The sequence below is a fragment of the Colias croceus genome, chromosome 1 (genome assembly GCF_905220415.1).
Source record: "Colias croceus chromosome 1, ilColCroc2.1".
In the NCBI taxonomy this organism is placed as follows: Eukaryota; Metazoa; Arthropoda; class Insecta; order Lepidoptera; family Pieridae; genus Colias; species Colias croceus.
Window position 1 is genome coordinate 8,405,511 of NC_059537.1, and position 16,149 is coordinate 8,421,659.

Sequence of the window (16,149 nt, forward strand, 5' to 3'; positions counted from 1 at the left end):
AAATACAGCAGGATCCGTGGGCTACTTTTAATTAACATTTTTAATGCTTTACTTCACAATATTTATTAGAAAATTCTGAGTCAGTAAATAAGTTTAGTTGTTTAAAATGGAAAGAATGTTTCATTAGTCTGAGCAAGATATTTAATTGTTGATATTATTATCATTTTAAAAGAAGCCTTTTAAAAAATGATATAAATGTTTTCAACTCTTTTGGGACACACGCCACATGACTGCAGTATATAATATTATACGAAACCGAGACAGTCCGCGGCCTATGCATGGTAATAAAAAAATATGGGAATGAAATTACTGCGCCTATGGGTGGGGTTTTAGATAAATCGGAACTAGTAAACAAATGTATATACGACTATAGCACTTGATTATTCTGCCCCTAAAATGTTTCTTGGCCATTTCCTTAAAAACGATAAAACGTACCTAAAATGACGAATGAGACCGCATTTTTTTCAATAAGTGGGAAGAGACTTTAAGTTTTTTTTTTAATGTGAACAAATAACATTTCAAAGTAAGCCCCATTTATTAATTTAGAATTATACAAAATTGTTTTATAGTAATGATTTAATTATAGATATTAAACGAAAAACGGAATAGGTGTTTCCATTAAAATCTTTCAACATTATCGCTGCTCATCTTAGAAGCGACTCCTGAATAAAATATACTAATGTTTTTATCATAATTCAGACATCACAGAAACATCTCAAATCAAGATCAAATAAGATAACGAGTCACAAAGTTTTAAAGCGAAAGGCTTTCTATAAAAGTTCAAAGACAAATTCAATAATAACCGAAATTAGATTTACGTAATGAAAACATAAATTTGAAAGATTAAACATCAAAAGCCGCAACATTTCTAAATTACAATGCGAAATCAGCACAAAGCAGCGCGACATTAATCAGACAAATGTTGAAATTGACAAAATATACACAAATTAATGAACGATCAACCGAAAACATTTTCGATATCGTCGTGTTGGCAATTCGGACTCATTTGTAAGAGCTGCAATAATTATAAACCAGCGTAATCAGTCGGCTGCCGCATGTGGCCGCGATCCCTGATTCACGGTGCAGCAATAAAGTGATTAGTACGGCGGAAATGTTGGCTTTCCTCTACGTCCAAACATCGACTATATGCCGTCACTCATCAAAGCATACTCGTACTTTTGTTTTCCATATTGCTATTTTTCAGTGACGCGTTTCCATGCACTTTTGTTGGACGCGAGAATTGGATGATATAAGTTTTTAGACCTAAGCTTATGGTAGAAATAATAATATGTATTTGTGAAAAATAACATTTAAAAATATATATACGTACAGATAAAAAAATCTATTAATCAATTAAGTCTGTTCACTACAACAATTTATACCTCATGTTTCAATTAATTCAAAAGCAATTTATGGTTCGCCATTAATACTTTAACACATTAGACACACCCAAAACTTAGTTTAGAACTCACTTCAAGTTTCGGCGAGTGTCAATATTAGATAGGTTTGATATGTGTAGATGAATGTTCAAGATTGAGAGAGATCTGTAGCAATTCTGACGTAGCGAATACATCCTAATCCCTTCACTAAGTTCAGATCAAGGATAATTCCTAGTGTCACTTGTTATCTCCGTAGACGAATTTAATGTATAAACTAATATAATTAATCTCTCGCAATATGTGATAACATAATTCCTATATTGACTTAAATAATAGATTCACGTGCTGCGTGTAGCTATAAATATAATATGTAGCAGTATTTTTCGGGGAAAATTCCTTAATATTAAACATCTTGTATATTAATGTATAAGGCATGCAAAGTCTTTTACGAGACATTGATAATATGAGAAAGTGCTTTATTCAGGGAGTAACTTAGATCGGCTAAATTTTTGCGAGGAAAATTGACTTTTCAAAGAAATTCAGTGATTTCTAGAACTAGTATATATTAAAAATTAATTCTTTCAGTCTGTGTTCATGATTGTGTAGATTTAAATGAGAGTCTGAGTTATAATGTGTGTGTGAGTGTAGGTACAATGTTTATTATAATATGTTATGTTACTTAATTTGTTATTTTTTATAGATTCCAGGTGTCATTGAAAAAATGTACACTACAAAACCGATAGTCAGCCAGAATTTTTATGAAAAAGCGTAATGACCATACAATAATCATGCACTTTTATTTTTTTATAACCGTTAAAAAATTTACGAGAACTGCTGAATTTATAATTTCACTTCCCACTTGGTATTGTATAGCTCGGAATAGATTGTATGTTTGGTATGGGGTGGGTTGAACTTGCTCATAATATATACCTACGGATATATCAAAACCATTCTCTCCGTCAATCCTTTCAAACTCCTTATCCATTTTGAAGACGCTAATCTATCCACAACTGTGCCACAACTAAATGTTGCATAGACTTAAGAGTAGTGTGAGTCACTTAAAATAAAATATTGCCCGTGTTCGTTTGCGTTGTATATTGTTAAAGTTCGTGAGAATAGATGGATTGGATGGAATGGATGCTTGTGACCTTTTCACGCAAAAAGTGTCGGTAAGATCTGTATGAAATTTGGTATGATTCATATCGGAATCTAGATCAGCACTGCTGTTTTTTATGACGTAAGTAAAATCCTATAATCCGGCTCATAAGGGTTCAATCATTACATAGTTTTTTAGAAACATCAGTGAGCTTTAATCAATGAAAGAGTTTAAATTTATACGTCATTATAATATGAAATATGAAACCACGGATCTTTATATAGCTCGTTGTATGTATGCATCAATTTAAAGGCCTCTAGGAGTATTGATATAAAATTATTTAAACTTTATTAAAATATTGAACATGAGGAGAACCGCCAGCACTACCTGTTCTGATAAAACAATAAAGCACTCATGTTCTTGCATAGCAGCGTTTACAGGGTCATCCTGTAATTAATGTCAACACGGACAACGTAGGTCTAATGAATAGCGGGTGTGACATGTCGCGCAAAAATGTCCGTCATGCAACACGCGGCTACAGAGAGGAATAACCCAGTTGGTATAAGGCTGTGTTTCCACCAGAGATTTACGAGGATACGTAGCGAGGGATGTGTTTGTAGAGAAACAATAGTATCGCTTCAATTACCTCGCTTCTGTATGCACTATGGTGGAAACGGCTCAGCGGTGTTAGGTTTTTGCGCATACGAAACAAGCTAGAGATATGTGCTAGGGATGAGTGCGAGGTAAGTCGGACAGTTTTGATGAAAACCCCCACAAATTTTCACAGCTAGACGTCCTCGCACGGCACATTTCCCTCGTTCATTTCTGGTGGATACGCAGCCTAAGCTGAGCGAAATTCTAGATGTCAAAATGATAGGCACATATTGGCTAGCTATTGATTTTCGGCGGACACTCACTGACGCTGCGATTTTATTTTCGTTGGGCCCATTTTGACGACAATGAATAATGGAGACGTATTTCATTGGTGTTTGCTTGAATAGATTGTAACATGTCGTGTTTGTTGTGTTAGGTTTAGCGTGGTTATTGTTTGTACTGCCAGAGTGCCAGATTCGGTTTAATGAATGCTTAATGAATGTAACTCATTTCGTTTTGAAATTGATTTAATATTATGTAAGTTATAAAGAAAGTCTGTAGAATATGCGCAACTAAATCTAAGTCGTTGAAGAAATGTATCATAGAATTTTATGCATATTATTAACGCAAATAACGAATTAAAAAAAATGTACTAAGCGGATTAATGTAAATTGATTATCTTAAATTTACAATAATTCATATTATACAGTTTTAAACAATCTACCTTACGATCATTCACGATCCATTAAATCCCATACAAATATACTTCTTAAACTAACATATTTTCCCTTTTTTCCCAAAACATATAGGAAATATTCCGCCTTATTGTAAATCAACGTATTCATTCTTATAATTTACGAGCTGTTTCTAACCCTTTGTTGGAAGGTAATGGATGCGTCAGCAGATATCAAGCTACCGTCTTTAAATTACTCACCGTTCAGGAAACGTAACCTCACTTACCTGCGAATCCACTTAGCTGTAATTTACACACTATTAAGATAAGGGATAACCTAATAAAAATCACATAAATCACTGTATTGTACGTACATTTTGAGAGTGATAACGCTTTAGTTCGGATTTTAAAGATTGTGTTTAGGATAACTCGATTTTTTTATGTAAAAATTGTCATCTTAGACTTTGTTAGTCTGGATCTGTGTGGGCGTTACATCATAGAAGCCAAATTACATATGTTAACTAGCTTACCGCCCGCGACTTCGCTCGCTTTCTCTAAAACGATTTGAGATTCAAACTATCCTATCTCTCAAGTTGGATCGAACTGCACATGGTGTGCGTATTTTATTATAATCGGTTAATTGGTTTAGGAGTCCATTGAGGACAAACATTGTGACACGAGATTTATATTTATATTAAGATGTCGATGTTAATATTTGATCTTAACGTAAATACAAGCTTATATTATTTACAATTTCGTTCACCCAGATTTCATCTACGTCTGAGGAATCAAAGAGTCACTACGCACTATTAATATGTTTCGTGTCGCAGGCCTATTCGTTATGTTAGGCTGGGTTATTAATCCGTGTCCACGCGCGATTTGAAACGAAAAAAAAGGATCGTGGGTTTTTCTTAAGTCTAACAATATGAAATAGGGAAAGTTTTAATAATGCAAAAGTACACTGGTGTAAGCGGGTATGTTACATTCGAAACGTCTGCCATAATCAATTTAGTATTTAAAATAAAAAGCAATGATTTGTAATACTGGCTCAATTTTATAGTACAAAACGTAAGAGGTGTAACTTGTATGGCCCGGCATCATATGAATCTATTTTAGGCCAACCCAATATATTATATACCGCATATTAAGCCTAACAGATTTTAAAAAATAATTTCACTTGTGTAACATTTCATTACAGCCAAAATATGATATAATTTTAATTAACCTATTTATAAAAAAGTTGAAAGGGAATTTAAATGAAAGAATGCGTAATAACCTCGAAGGGCGGTATTTTTTACCAAAAGCTTAAAAATTTCCGTATACACAGACACTCATACAGAAAATGAATGGAATATTGAATTATGTTGGTCCTCATTTTTTATAAAACTGACGAAGCTTCTTGTTAGGCTCTCAAGAAGCTTTTAACTTAATGAACAACTTAGAAAATGTATTGACTCTTTTGCAGCGCATTTTTATATTATGACACTCAGTTTATTGTACGTTTATAAGATATATTTCTGTTATGATTACTTTTACGTGGGTAATAGATATGAAATTAATTGAAAGACACGGAAAATAATAATTTCCTAAAAAAATATCTTGTAACCCCTTCGTTGCATTAATTTAATCTCTTCTACATTTAATATTTGTATCTAATATAAATAAAAGCTTTTATAAAGCTATTTAAATGCGATGGTTATTAATTAATATAAATTAATACCTTTCTCAATCCATGCATGTTTTATTTTACTTATTTAAAACTAGCGGTCCGCCCCGGCTTCGCCCGTGGTATATATTCACGTTTTCTCTACATAAGAACCATCCTCGTACTTCAATAAAAAAAGAATTAAAGAAATCGGTTTAGCTGTTCTAAAGTTATGCGCTTACCAACACATTTTGGGATTCATTTTTATATTATAGAAGATAAAATACTTTGAATTAATACATTTTTTTTTTTACTTTGGACCATCAAATCCATATTGTTGCACTAATAGATTATGAAGTAAACATAATACCTATTTTCCCTATACCATTACAAACAAGTACCCTTACCCTTTCATTTACATAACACTCTATTCTAGGAGATAGATACATTCTACTGTAAATATTTATTAATGTGCTGATCATCAAATGATAAGTTTAATATTTTTATTCCTTATACATAATCCTAAGCATAATCGTATCATAAACTTTGCATATTAATTAAAAATTGTTTTTTTATTTATTTATAGATATGAATGCAATATACACATTATTTTACTAAGTAACTAAACATAAAAACGAATATTCAAATTTCTTATCTATATTTCACTGATCGTTTTTAAAAAATTTAGCTGAAATCGAAACTCTCGTTTCAGAAGTCGATTAAAAATAATAAAATCATGAATAATTGCCAGTATCGTAAAGGCTATAAAATTGCAACTACATTCAACGACATGGGTTCAAAAGGTCAAAATTTATTTGGCCAATGTTACTGCTAAGAGAACCTTGCTTAAACTTCTTATCAAAAGTCTTTACATCTGTAATTGGGTGCCCTCTGGTTACTCGATAAGCTAATTAATTAAATTCTTTGATCCAGTTTTGATTTTAAAAATTAGCAGCCTTAAAATAATTCGTACAATGAACATTCGAACTGATTACTGATACACTTTATATAGATTTCAGCGGTGCTATTGATATGGTAGATAAACAGACATTCCATTAAAAACTACTATCGTATATCAATCAAGTAACTGATATACTTAGACGTATATACCAACAAATGTGGAGATGGACCGGCCACATGATTAGAGACATCCACACTAATATTATAAATGCCAAAGTAACTCTGTCTGTCTGTCTGTTACTCAATCACACCTTAACTACTGAACCAATTTGCATGAAATTTGGTATAGAGATATTTTGATACCCGAGAAAGTATCCGTTTGATACCGGAAATGCCACGGGAACGGGAACTATACGGGTTTTTCTTTGACTGCGCGGGCGAAGCCGCGGGCGGAAACCTAGTACAAAATAAATGGAGCACTACTGTTTCCAACTGGTTCCCCCGTGACGGCAAACGCAGCAGAGGTCGTCAGCAAACAAGATGGGAGGATGACCTAAAACTGACAGCGGGTCCACACTGGAGAAGAGTAGCGAGGGACAGAACCCAGTGGAAGATGTTGGAGGAGGCCTATGCCAAACGGTACACTGAACTACGAGATATTTTATAATTATTTAGTATTTAAGAAAATGTATGTATTGTATAAGTTTTTAGTTCAGAAAAAAATGGGCTTTTTATTTTTATTTATTTTATTATCGTATGTCAAACCCTCTTTTAAATCCGCTTGGAACTTATAAAATGTCTACCGTAAACGTTAGTTATTGTAATTGGTAAATATTAGAGATTTAAAATACTTACTGACACATGGAGTGCTTCAGGGACCTCATTTTTGTGCATTTTCGCAAGTGGTTTTAAAATTTTAATTTGAGTTATCTCACAATATGGCATCTTAATAAAATACTAAAGACTGTTTTTTATAGGAAAAATACTACATATTTAAAGACAAACAAGATTAATGTCAATGCATCATCTGGTTCGTAGCTGATTGTAATGTTTATCCAATGTTTATCTGTATTTCTGTCCATAATATGTTTGTACATGCCTTACGCAAATTCAGTGTTGTTTCCAATGCTGCATTTCTACCTCAAAACGCGTTGTATATTTTGATCCACGAGTCCCACTGACCAAATGAATAGATACATTTTATAACAGGCATTAAATGCTTCACTATTGATCAATAATGCGCTTTTGTAATAAGCTGTGTAATTAGTTATTTCAATTATAAAAAATTGTTATCAGAATTTTTATTTATATATTACAACTAGCTGTACCCCGCGGGTTCACTCGCATTGCTCCGGTTGGTCTTAGCGTGATGATATAGCCTATAGCCTTCGTCGATAAATGGGCTATCTAACACCGAAAGAATTTTTGAAATCGGACCAGTTGCTTCTGAGATTAGCGCGTTCAAACAAACAAACTCTTTAGCTTTATAATATTAGTATAGATTTTATACGGTAGGTACAAGTAGTTTGTTCATATTTTGAATACATATTAAGCATAATATATATCGTATAAAGGTTTAATTCTTGAATAGCATGTCACAATAAACATTATAAATTAATTTCAAGCAAAAGAGCTGTAGTTCTGATATAAATTAAAATCTCATTTACTATGTAAATAGATCTCGCGATTATATTAAATGGAATCGTCGAGTGGATCTCCGAGTAATCTCTTCATTTATCGGTAAACTTTACATTGATAATAATTAAACTGCTCATAAAAGTGCATATGTAGAGATATAATTGAGATAAAAACTACTTGCAAAATACTTGTTTTATAATGAACTATCTGGGCTGATATAGACGAATCCCTATTCTATATTATAGAATTCGTTAAGTTCTATATTGTGAATCGTAAAGTGAAATATATATTATATTGTGTGTGTATAAAAGTTGTGTTGTGAAAATAAATAATTTTTACTAATTTTGTGTTGTAGTTTAAATATATTGTGTTGGCAAAATACAAGATTTCTTAGAACGGTTCATTTTAACGTTTTATTAGGTTATTTCGATGCAATAACATTTATTACGCAAAATTATACAAAACAATATCATTTCTATTTATAGGTATTAATGTTGTAAATAAGTAGTACATCTATGAACACGCAAGATTTAGTTCTTACTATTTGAAAATACGATAACACTTCAGATGGATCATTAGAATTAGGAATCATTTTATGCAAGAATATTTAATTCATCATCATCATTCTGTATTTGAGCTAGAAAACTTTGATAAACATTTGCTTTGTATTATCTACAGAATAGCAAACTATATAAATGTAATGACGCAATTAACTAAATTTCATCCAACTGAGGGAAAATGAATATCACAGCATCAGTTATATTTCCAGTTATAGAGATCAAGTGACCCGTTCCTCTACTTCACGTCACTGTTTTTGAAAAAAGGCCTCTCTGAAAATACAAGCTCGTCAACACGGGGTTAAAATGTAACAGAGCGTACTCGTAACACTGTAAGTAAGTTCATTGAATTTTGTTTAATTGTATTCATATTAGTTAGTATTTACAGTTTCATGATTTATGGATTTTTATTTCAATTTATCTCTTTAAAAGGTAAAAAAGTGAAAGTTAAAACATAATTGAGTCAAAAAAGGCATTTACTTTCTAATTATTTTGATTCTGGTTCTTCCTCAAGTGTTCCTAGAACTAATTTCCTTTATCGTTGCACAACAGGAAAGTTGACCTGTGAATTCGTAGAAACTATTGTGTTGTACATTGCTTCTAGAATTTAAATAAAGATTACGGTTATTGGAAATTATATGAAAATTATTCTATAAGAACTGAAATGCACAGTGCAATAAGGCGTATGTTAAAGATATTTAGAAAAATATCGTAGAGCAATAAAAAATAAAATAAAATAAAAAACACTTTATTGCACACACAAAACAAACAAAAAACTATACCGGACACCGGCAATGTAACTATACCGGACCCAAATCTGGATTGTAGTGTAGCAATGTCAGTCTCATTCGTTTAGTTTACAAAATATGAGTTCCATAATTTGACATTGGCAGAATCCGTCCTCTCTGGGATACGGAATTGCCATTAAAGGAAGAGAAGAAGAAGAAATATTAGAGTTAATAAACACGATATCTTAATGTTGACATGAATATATTATGTGGGTAGATATGAATGACATGGAGTGGACGTTCTACGCCACTTTAATTGATTTGAATAGATACTTTACTATAATTATGTTCTTTGGAAGAACATTCACATATTGACAATTAACATAATTACGCTAAGCTTAAATGAAACCGCTAAATATATGAACAGCTTTGTTCTGCTAAAATGTCTAATTGATAGTGTATTAAAGTTTTGTACACATTTAGCAAGTTACGCTATTCTGACGTCAATCTCTGGCTTTCAAACATTTTCTCCCGAACTATTTATTAAATTTCTATTAAGCTCCTATATTTGATCAAGACTGATAGTCTAATTCCTCTAATAGTCTAGTGTTAATAAACTGGTAATGAATGTATGAATATTAGTGATTTATCGTCATTTGACATAATATAAATTATTAATCTTATTCATTAATAGTTAGAGCCACTAAGATAGATTATAGTATAATATTATTATGTATTAATAATAATTACCTATAACAAGTTTTAAGAATAAATTATTTGACAACTATTTTATAACTTGGACATCTTTTAACTTTAACTCCCTTAAAATTTTGTATATCATGGTTATAAGATGTTACAAGAGACTCTTTCATATTATAATATGATACTAGCGCTCCGCCCCGGCTTCGCCCGTGGTACATATTTCGCAATAAAAGGTAGCCTATGTTCTTTTTCAGGGTCCAAAGATTGTCTGTGCCAAATTTCATCAAAATCGGTCCAGTAGTTTATGCGTGAAAACCATACATACATACATACAAACATTTCCTCTTTATAATATTAGTATAGATATAGATAAATATCTGATTCACTTTCAATTTATTTTATTATTCGCGGTTTATATGTTTTAGAAGAGTATTTGAAAAATGAAATCAGAACATCTAAGTTCACGAAAAACATAAACATTTTAAAACATAAGTCACAAAACAGGGAAGATAAAAATGTTTAAATATGCTTATATAAAGTTTATGTATAAATTCCTTTGTAGTTCTATTATATTCAAATAATATTTTCATCAGTACAACTAAATTGAAAACAAATTCAAAAGACATTCATAATTATTTTAATTCATTTAAAAGCCACGTAGTTCATTGACAAAGAATAAAAATAGAAAGGGGTTTCTATTTGTGTTGAATGCAAAATGCAATGTTTCTCATAATATTGGATTAATAGTTAATACTTCCATTGACCCTTATTTGACTTCATTCATCTGGATTGGGGATAACAACGGATTAGGATAATGGTTTTCAGGATGAGAAATTAACCTCTCCTAAGAATTTTATGTTTATCAATATACGTCCTACTAATATTATAAATGCGAAAGTTTGTGAGGGTGTGTGTGTGTGTGTTTGTAACTCTTTCACGCAAATACTACTGAACCCATTACAATGAAATTAATAGCACACGTATAGAAGGTAACTTGGATTAACACATATGATAGGTTATAGGTTTCATCCCGGAAATCCCACGGGAACGGGAACTATGCTGGTTTTTCTTTCAAAAACGCGGGCGAAGCCGCGGGCGGAAAGCTAGTATTTTAATAAATTATATTGAAAGGGTTTGAAAATAATTAATTAAAACCTTTGTTTTGGATTTAATCTATAACCAATAGTATGTAGCGACATCTATTGATCGTATCTACGGTTCTATTTCAATTTAAACTGTTTTCTTCAGTCCATAATTAAGAAGGTTCTTTTTTGTATAAAAGTTTGAAGGTTGTTGATGAAGTAAAATAAAAGAATATCTTAAAAGTATTTTGAGCTTGATTAAAGTAAGCAAAAATATTATTGTTATAAAAAAAACTAACATTTTACGTGTGCTAGATATATCATAAAATTTAATCAGTAGGTACTTTATATTTATAGTAAGTAACAAGTTCAATTTTCCCACAAACGCTTTATAAAGTGTCTCACTGTAATAATTATTCGGCCACAAAAGCCACTTTTAAAATACTGACATCACAGTAACTGTTTGTCCCGGTTTAACTGAAGCAAAGTCAGAGAAAGCATCTATAGTCAAATAAACGAAACTTGCAAGTTGAAAATGCAGTTAATTTACTAGAATAGAAATTCATTCACAAACTTTTCTTTTATCAGTCAGTTAAATAGATTTGTCTCATTTAAGGATTTATTTTTATCATGCCCTTTCACATCACACCACGCTTAGTAGGTACATCAATAAAAACATTCCATAAGAAACACTTTTCGCCTACTAAGGGCTGATTTTTCAATCCTTGTTAAATGTTATCCGTCCAATAAAGTATGTATTACACAATAAAATACAGATGACACCTAAAAACTGTCAAAAAGTGGGCAAGTAATACATTTTTAAAATGGTTGTTTAATACGATATTCGATGATTCGAAAAATCGGCCCTAAGACACAAAACATTTTTTTATTTAGGCGGTAAATTCAACTTTAACATATTTTATTACTTTTTTATAATTATTAAATAAGATCCAAAATTATTAAACTTTGTTGTTTCTAGGTTCCATCAGTAATTTTTAGTTGTAGTAGTAATGGAACTTTGTAGTAACCTGCTACGACCACGAGCTACGAGCACGAGCTACGAGCTACGAGACTCCATTTATTTATAGAAATATCTTCCTATAATATTAATATTTTCTCAATTGTGTTTAATTAAATCGTGTCATTAAAGTCTCACCTTTTCAAAAATCATCTGACTGTTCATGTATACGTAAAATTTACAGCCACGTTACGTCCTTTTCACCGAACACATAACGAGTTTTTCACATAAAACCTTTCAGATTAAGTATTAGCGTTAGACGATTCCACAAATAGAACTGCGGTAAAGTTTCAATAAACTTTGTCCAAGTAAAACACTGGAAATTAATCTGTAGCTCGTTCCACAAAACAAACGAAAAGTGTACTCGTTGAAGTTGCGAAGTTGCCCGCGGTAGCGACACAGGCCCGGCGCGCGTTCGGTTCCGCACTGGGAATGTTTGCCGCGAGCGCGTCTGAGTGCCGCTCGAGCGAAGCGATGTGGACGCGATCCATGCGCGAAACACTTTGTAGGAGGAGTCGCGGGCAAAACCACGCCTACCAAGGAGCTACACATTTCTTTTTCAATATGTGTAATTCAATTTCGCTTATGTCTTCGCTGGGAAAGTTGATGCCCCGTTGTCGTTCAACACAATGTTTTTTATGTAAAGTGTAATGTAGTTCGTGAAGCGAGTCGACCCGCGAAACTACACCGTGTGATTTTCCTGTTCCCCTTTTCGCAATTTCACGTGCTGTTGCTCATGTCTTGTTCTATGGTTGAATTAAATTGGGCGCTGGGAACTTTATAATACAATTGATTTGGTAAACACTGAACAATTTAAACTTTTCACTGATATGTTGAAAACTATTATTTACAATTAAACATTGTATTCAACGTTGGTCTGTTCCTAAATTATTTATGCATAATACACATAATAAAGCATCTATAAATCTTATCCAACAACCTGCAACTTGTGGCCACAGTGACTACGGAATATTCCACTATAGCGGTTCTAAAGGAATTTACTAAATTATAACAGTAAATTAAACGCTAGTTTCATTTGCGTTACAAAGTGAATAATGTTTTGGTATCTTAGCTCTGTCACCACTAAAGTTACTACGGTTCAAAATTAATACAGTGCCATAAGCCAGTAAAACACCGTTACGCCCTCTAGACGTCTATTTCCCAGTCTCAAATTTACAGATTTCACTTATTGAATTTAAAACCTTATCATTTACAAAATAGGGTATACAGTTTGTGTCTTATTTTACACGTGAATTTGCTTTTACTAAAACATTTTAATGATTATTAAGTGTGTACTTACTTGTTTATTGTCACACGTAACAAGATCTCGAGGAAAGCTAGCATACATAAATTTAAGGATAGTGTTGACACGTCAATAGAAGTAAACTATATAATGTAACTTGTATTCACAAAATTAATAAAGTGTGGAATTCGCAAACTCGTCGTACATTATAGGTACTTAGCTTACTTTTACGAGCGCGGAAATGAAAGTTAATCCCGCATCAAACAAAAATAGCACGTTGGCTCTGCATTGTTTAAAACTAGCTCGCTCTTTAAGCTAACGTTTTAAACTCTACAAAAAATACGGAAACACTTTAACGGGTGAAGTTTTTCGTTTAGCCATAAGAGCGTAAGTCTATTGTAATCCGGATAAGTTGGCTACGCTAGACCGCTCGGAGTTAAAGAAAGCAAAAGGAGGCCGATCGCGCGACTCCTCCCAAGGGTCTCGTTTCACTCGAAGCGATTTTCGCGGCTCGTTCTTATTATTAAGTCAACTCTTGCGGGATTCGAAACTAAGGCTCTCTAGCGCTTCGTCAATTTTAGCAACGTTCGAAGAAATAAATTGCCACTGTAATAAATACCAATCCATTGCATTATAAACGACAATTTTATCAGTAATTGGATTTGTTGTAAAACTAAAGATCTCTTCAAAATGTGTCTGAAGATAAAAGACAGCAATTCACAACGATTTCTATCAATATACAGTGTTGGGAATTTTAATGAACTGACATGATTAACATTTAGAAATAATAACAAAGGATCGTAATGTATTCGAATCATATTAATTTTATGCAATTATATTATTTGATCGAATTGCACGTAGCGTATTACGTAATTAGCTAACAGCAAATTCTAAAAATCAAATTAACGTACTGACCAAGCAGTAGGACAGAATTAATATTTAAATACATGAAAGATAATTAGCGCAAATCAAACTCACCGACATTAATTATAGCAAAATGGCAAACAATCGTTTAATTACCCACCGGCATGGAAACCACCAAATTAAGCGGCAACAAACTCCCGTTCGTGATTATTGTTCATTTTAAAACCGAACCAACACCAATATTTATTTTCAAGAATCTGATAGAAATGTCATTATTGCCGCAATTGAACAACATGTACATTTCGATGTCAATACCTATACAATTTATTTTTTCTATTTGTTACCAGTGGTGATTCTCTCAATACGTTGGAACTAAGAAATGTATTGAGGAGAGTCTAGAATTTCTTGTTTTTGTATCCATACTGATGCAGTTACCGAATATCTATCGTTGGAGAAAGAATATGGAAGTCTTTATCCACTTTTAAGTGAATGCAGATATAGATACTTGTATGTGAGATGTGGTCCTGCGCAGTAAACTAGCTTTTGTAAAGCCAATTATGAATGTCACGTCATAATGTCACTACTAAAACTAAAATATTTTGAAATCTGATAAAAATTGTCAGCTTATTCAATCATATCAATCTATACAGTCGATTTGTAGAAATATTTTCTTCTTAAATAGTTTTCGTGAAATTAATAAAGCCATTATAAATTTAAACTACACGGAAGGTCAAAAACAACTAAAATTATTTGAAGTTGACTCCGAAGTACAAAGTTACCATACAAGAAGAAAGCAATCTATTATGGATGTAATTTGAATCCAATTACATACATCTCGCGTGGGTTGCTCTTGTTCAATTTTAGATATATTTCAGTTTTCATTTTCATTTCATTCATCTGAGTCTCTAACTGTGATGTTTATATTTTTGGCAGACTACCACGCAGAAATGGCAAAGAATAATAATATTAATTTCTGTTTTGATCGTCACAAGTCTCTATTTTCAAGTCAGATAATGTAACCCTTATCTATTAAAAACTAATAAGTATCACAGTGTTCGTTCAGATAAAGGTAGGTACTATAATACATATCTTTATATATAAAAATGAATCGCAAAATGTGTTGGTAAGCGCATAACTCGAGAACGGCTGAACCGATTTCGATAATTATTTTTTTATTATATTTCTTGAAGTACGAGGATGGATCTTATGTAGAGAAAACGTAAACATGTACCACGGGCGAAGCCGGGGCGGACCGCTAGTTTAATATAAAAGCAGAGAAAAACAAAAATAATATATGAACCTTCGTTAACTCAAATTTGTTGTTTTTTTTTTTCAGAAAATATCAAGCAGATCTTTCGGCATATCCAAGAACCAAAAGTTGGACGACGTCGACATTTTGACATCCACAAACCCGCACTTGGCCAGCGTGGTGGATTACAACCTTCAAGGGCTGTGTCCTTGCAGTGGGAACAAAGCTGAAACGAATGATGATAAATCAAATCAAAATCAAATCATTTATTTATTTCTCCTCACAATTCCCAATCACATAAATTAATCTACATGCATACAAAAATACATAAATAAACATAATAAGATAAGTATATATAATAACATAATATTATTTAGCTATGTAGTTTAATTTCGATCGCTAAAATTTTACCACGCACTTAGTATTGTCTTAAATAAAAGAATATAACATAAATTGAAAAATCATATAAAATCAAGCGTGTTTTCGTATTGTAATAAAATTCACACAGGAATTCGAAATGTTTCACTTTTGTAACGTATCATATCACAGCTGCTCTTTTTTCATTTATAACAAGTTATTGTTTATTTTCCTTGTTAATTTAACTCTTGTTACGTTTATTATCTGCTGAACAAATTGGGAAATTCAAGAAGAGCCAAACAGTTTTTGTTTCCAACCTCCTATATTATTAGTTACATTATTAGTTTTCAACTTAACAAGTTTAGAAATTTCGGGCTTGCTTTGGTACGTCCAAATTAGATGTTAGATCGGATATTGTTTCTGC

The 16,149-nt window shown here is 32.1% G+C and overlaps 1 protein-coding gene across 2 annotated transcripts in view; it reads right to left on the minus strand.

Moving 5' to 3' along the window:
- The window catches only part of LOC123694763 (lachesin-like), a 52,667-nt gene extending 40,241 nt beyond the window's left edge, over positions 1–12,426 (minus strand). For both annotated transcript variants that reach the window (XM_045640335.1, XM_045640333.1), the window contains exon 1: positions 12,151–12,426. The gene's annotated coding sequence lies outside the window, so the exon portion shown is untranslated. The remainder of the gene's footprint in view (positions 1–12,150) is intronic.
- Between the last annotated feature and the right edge of the window lie 3,723 nt (positions 12,427–16,149).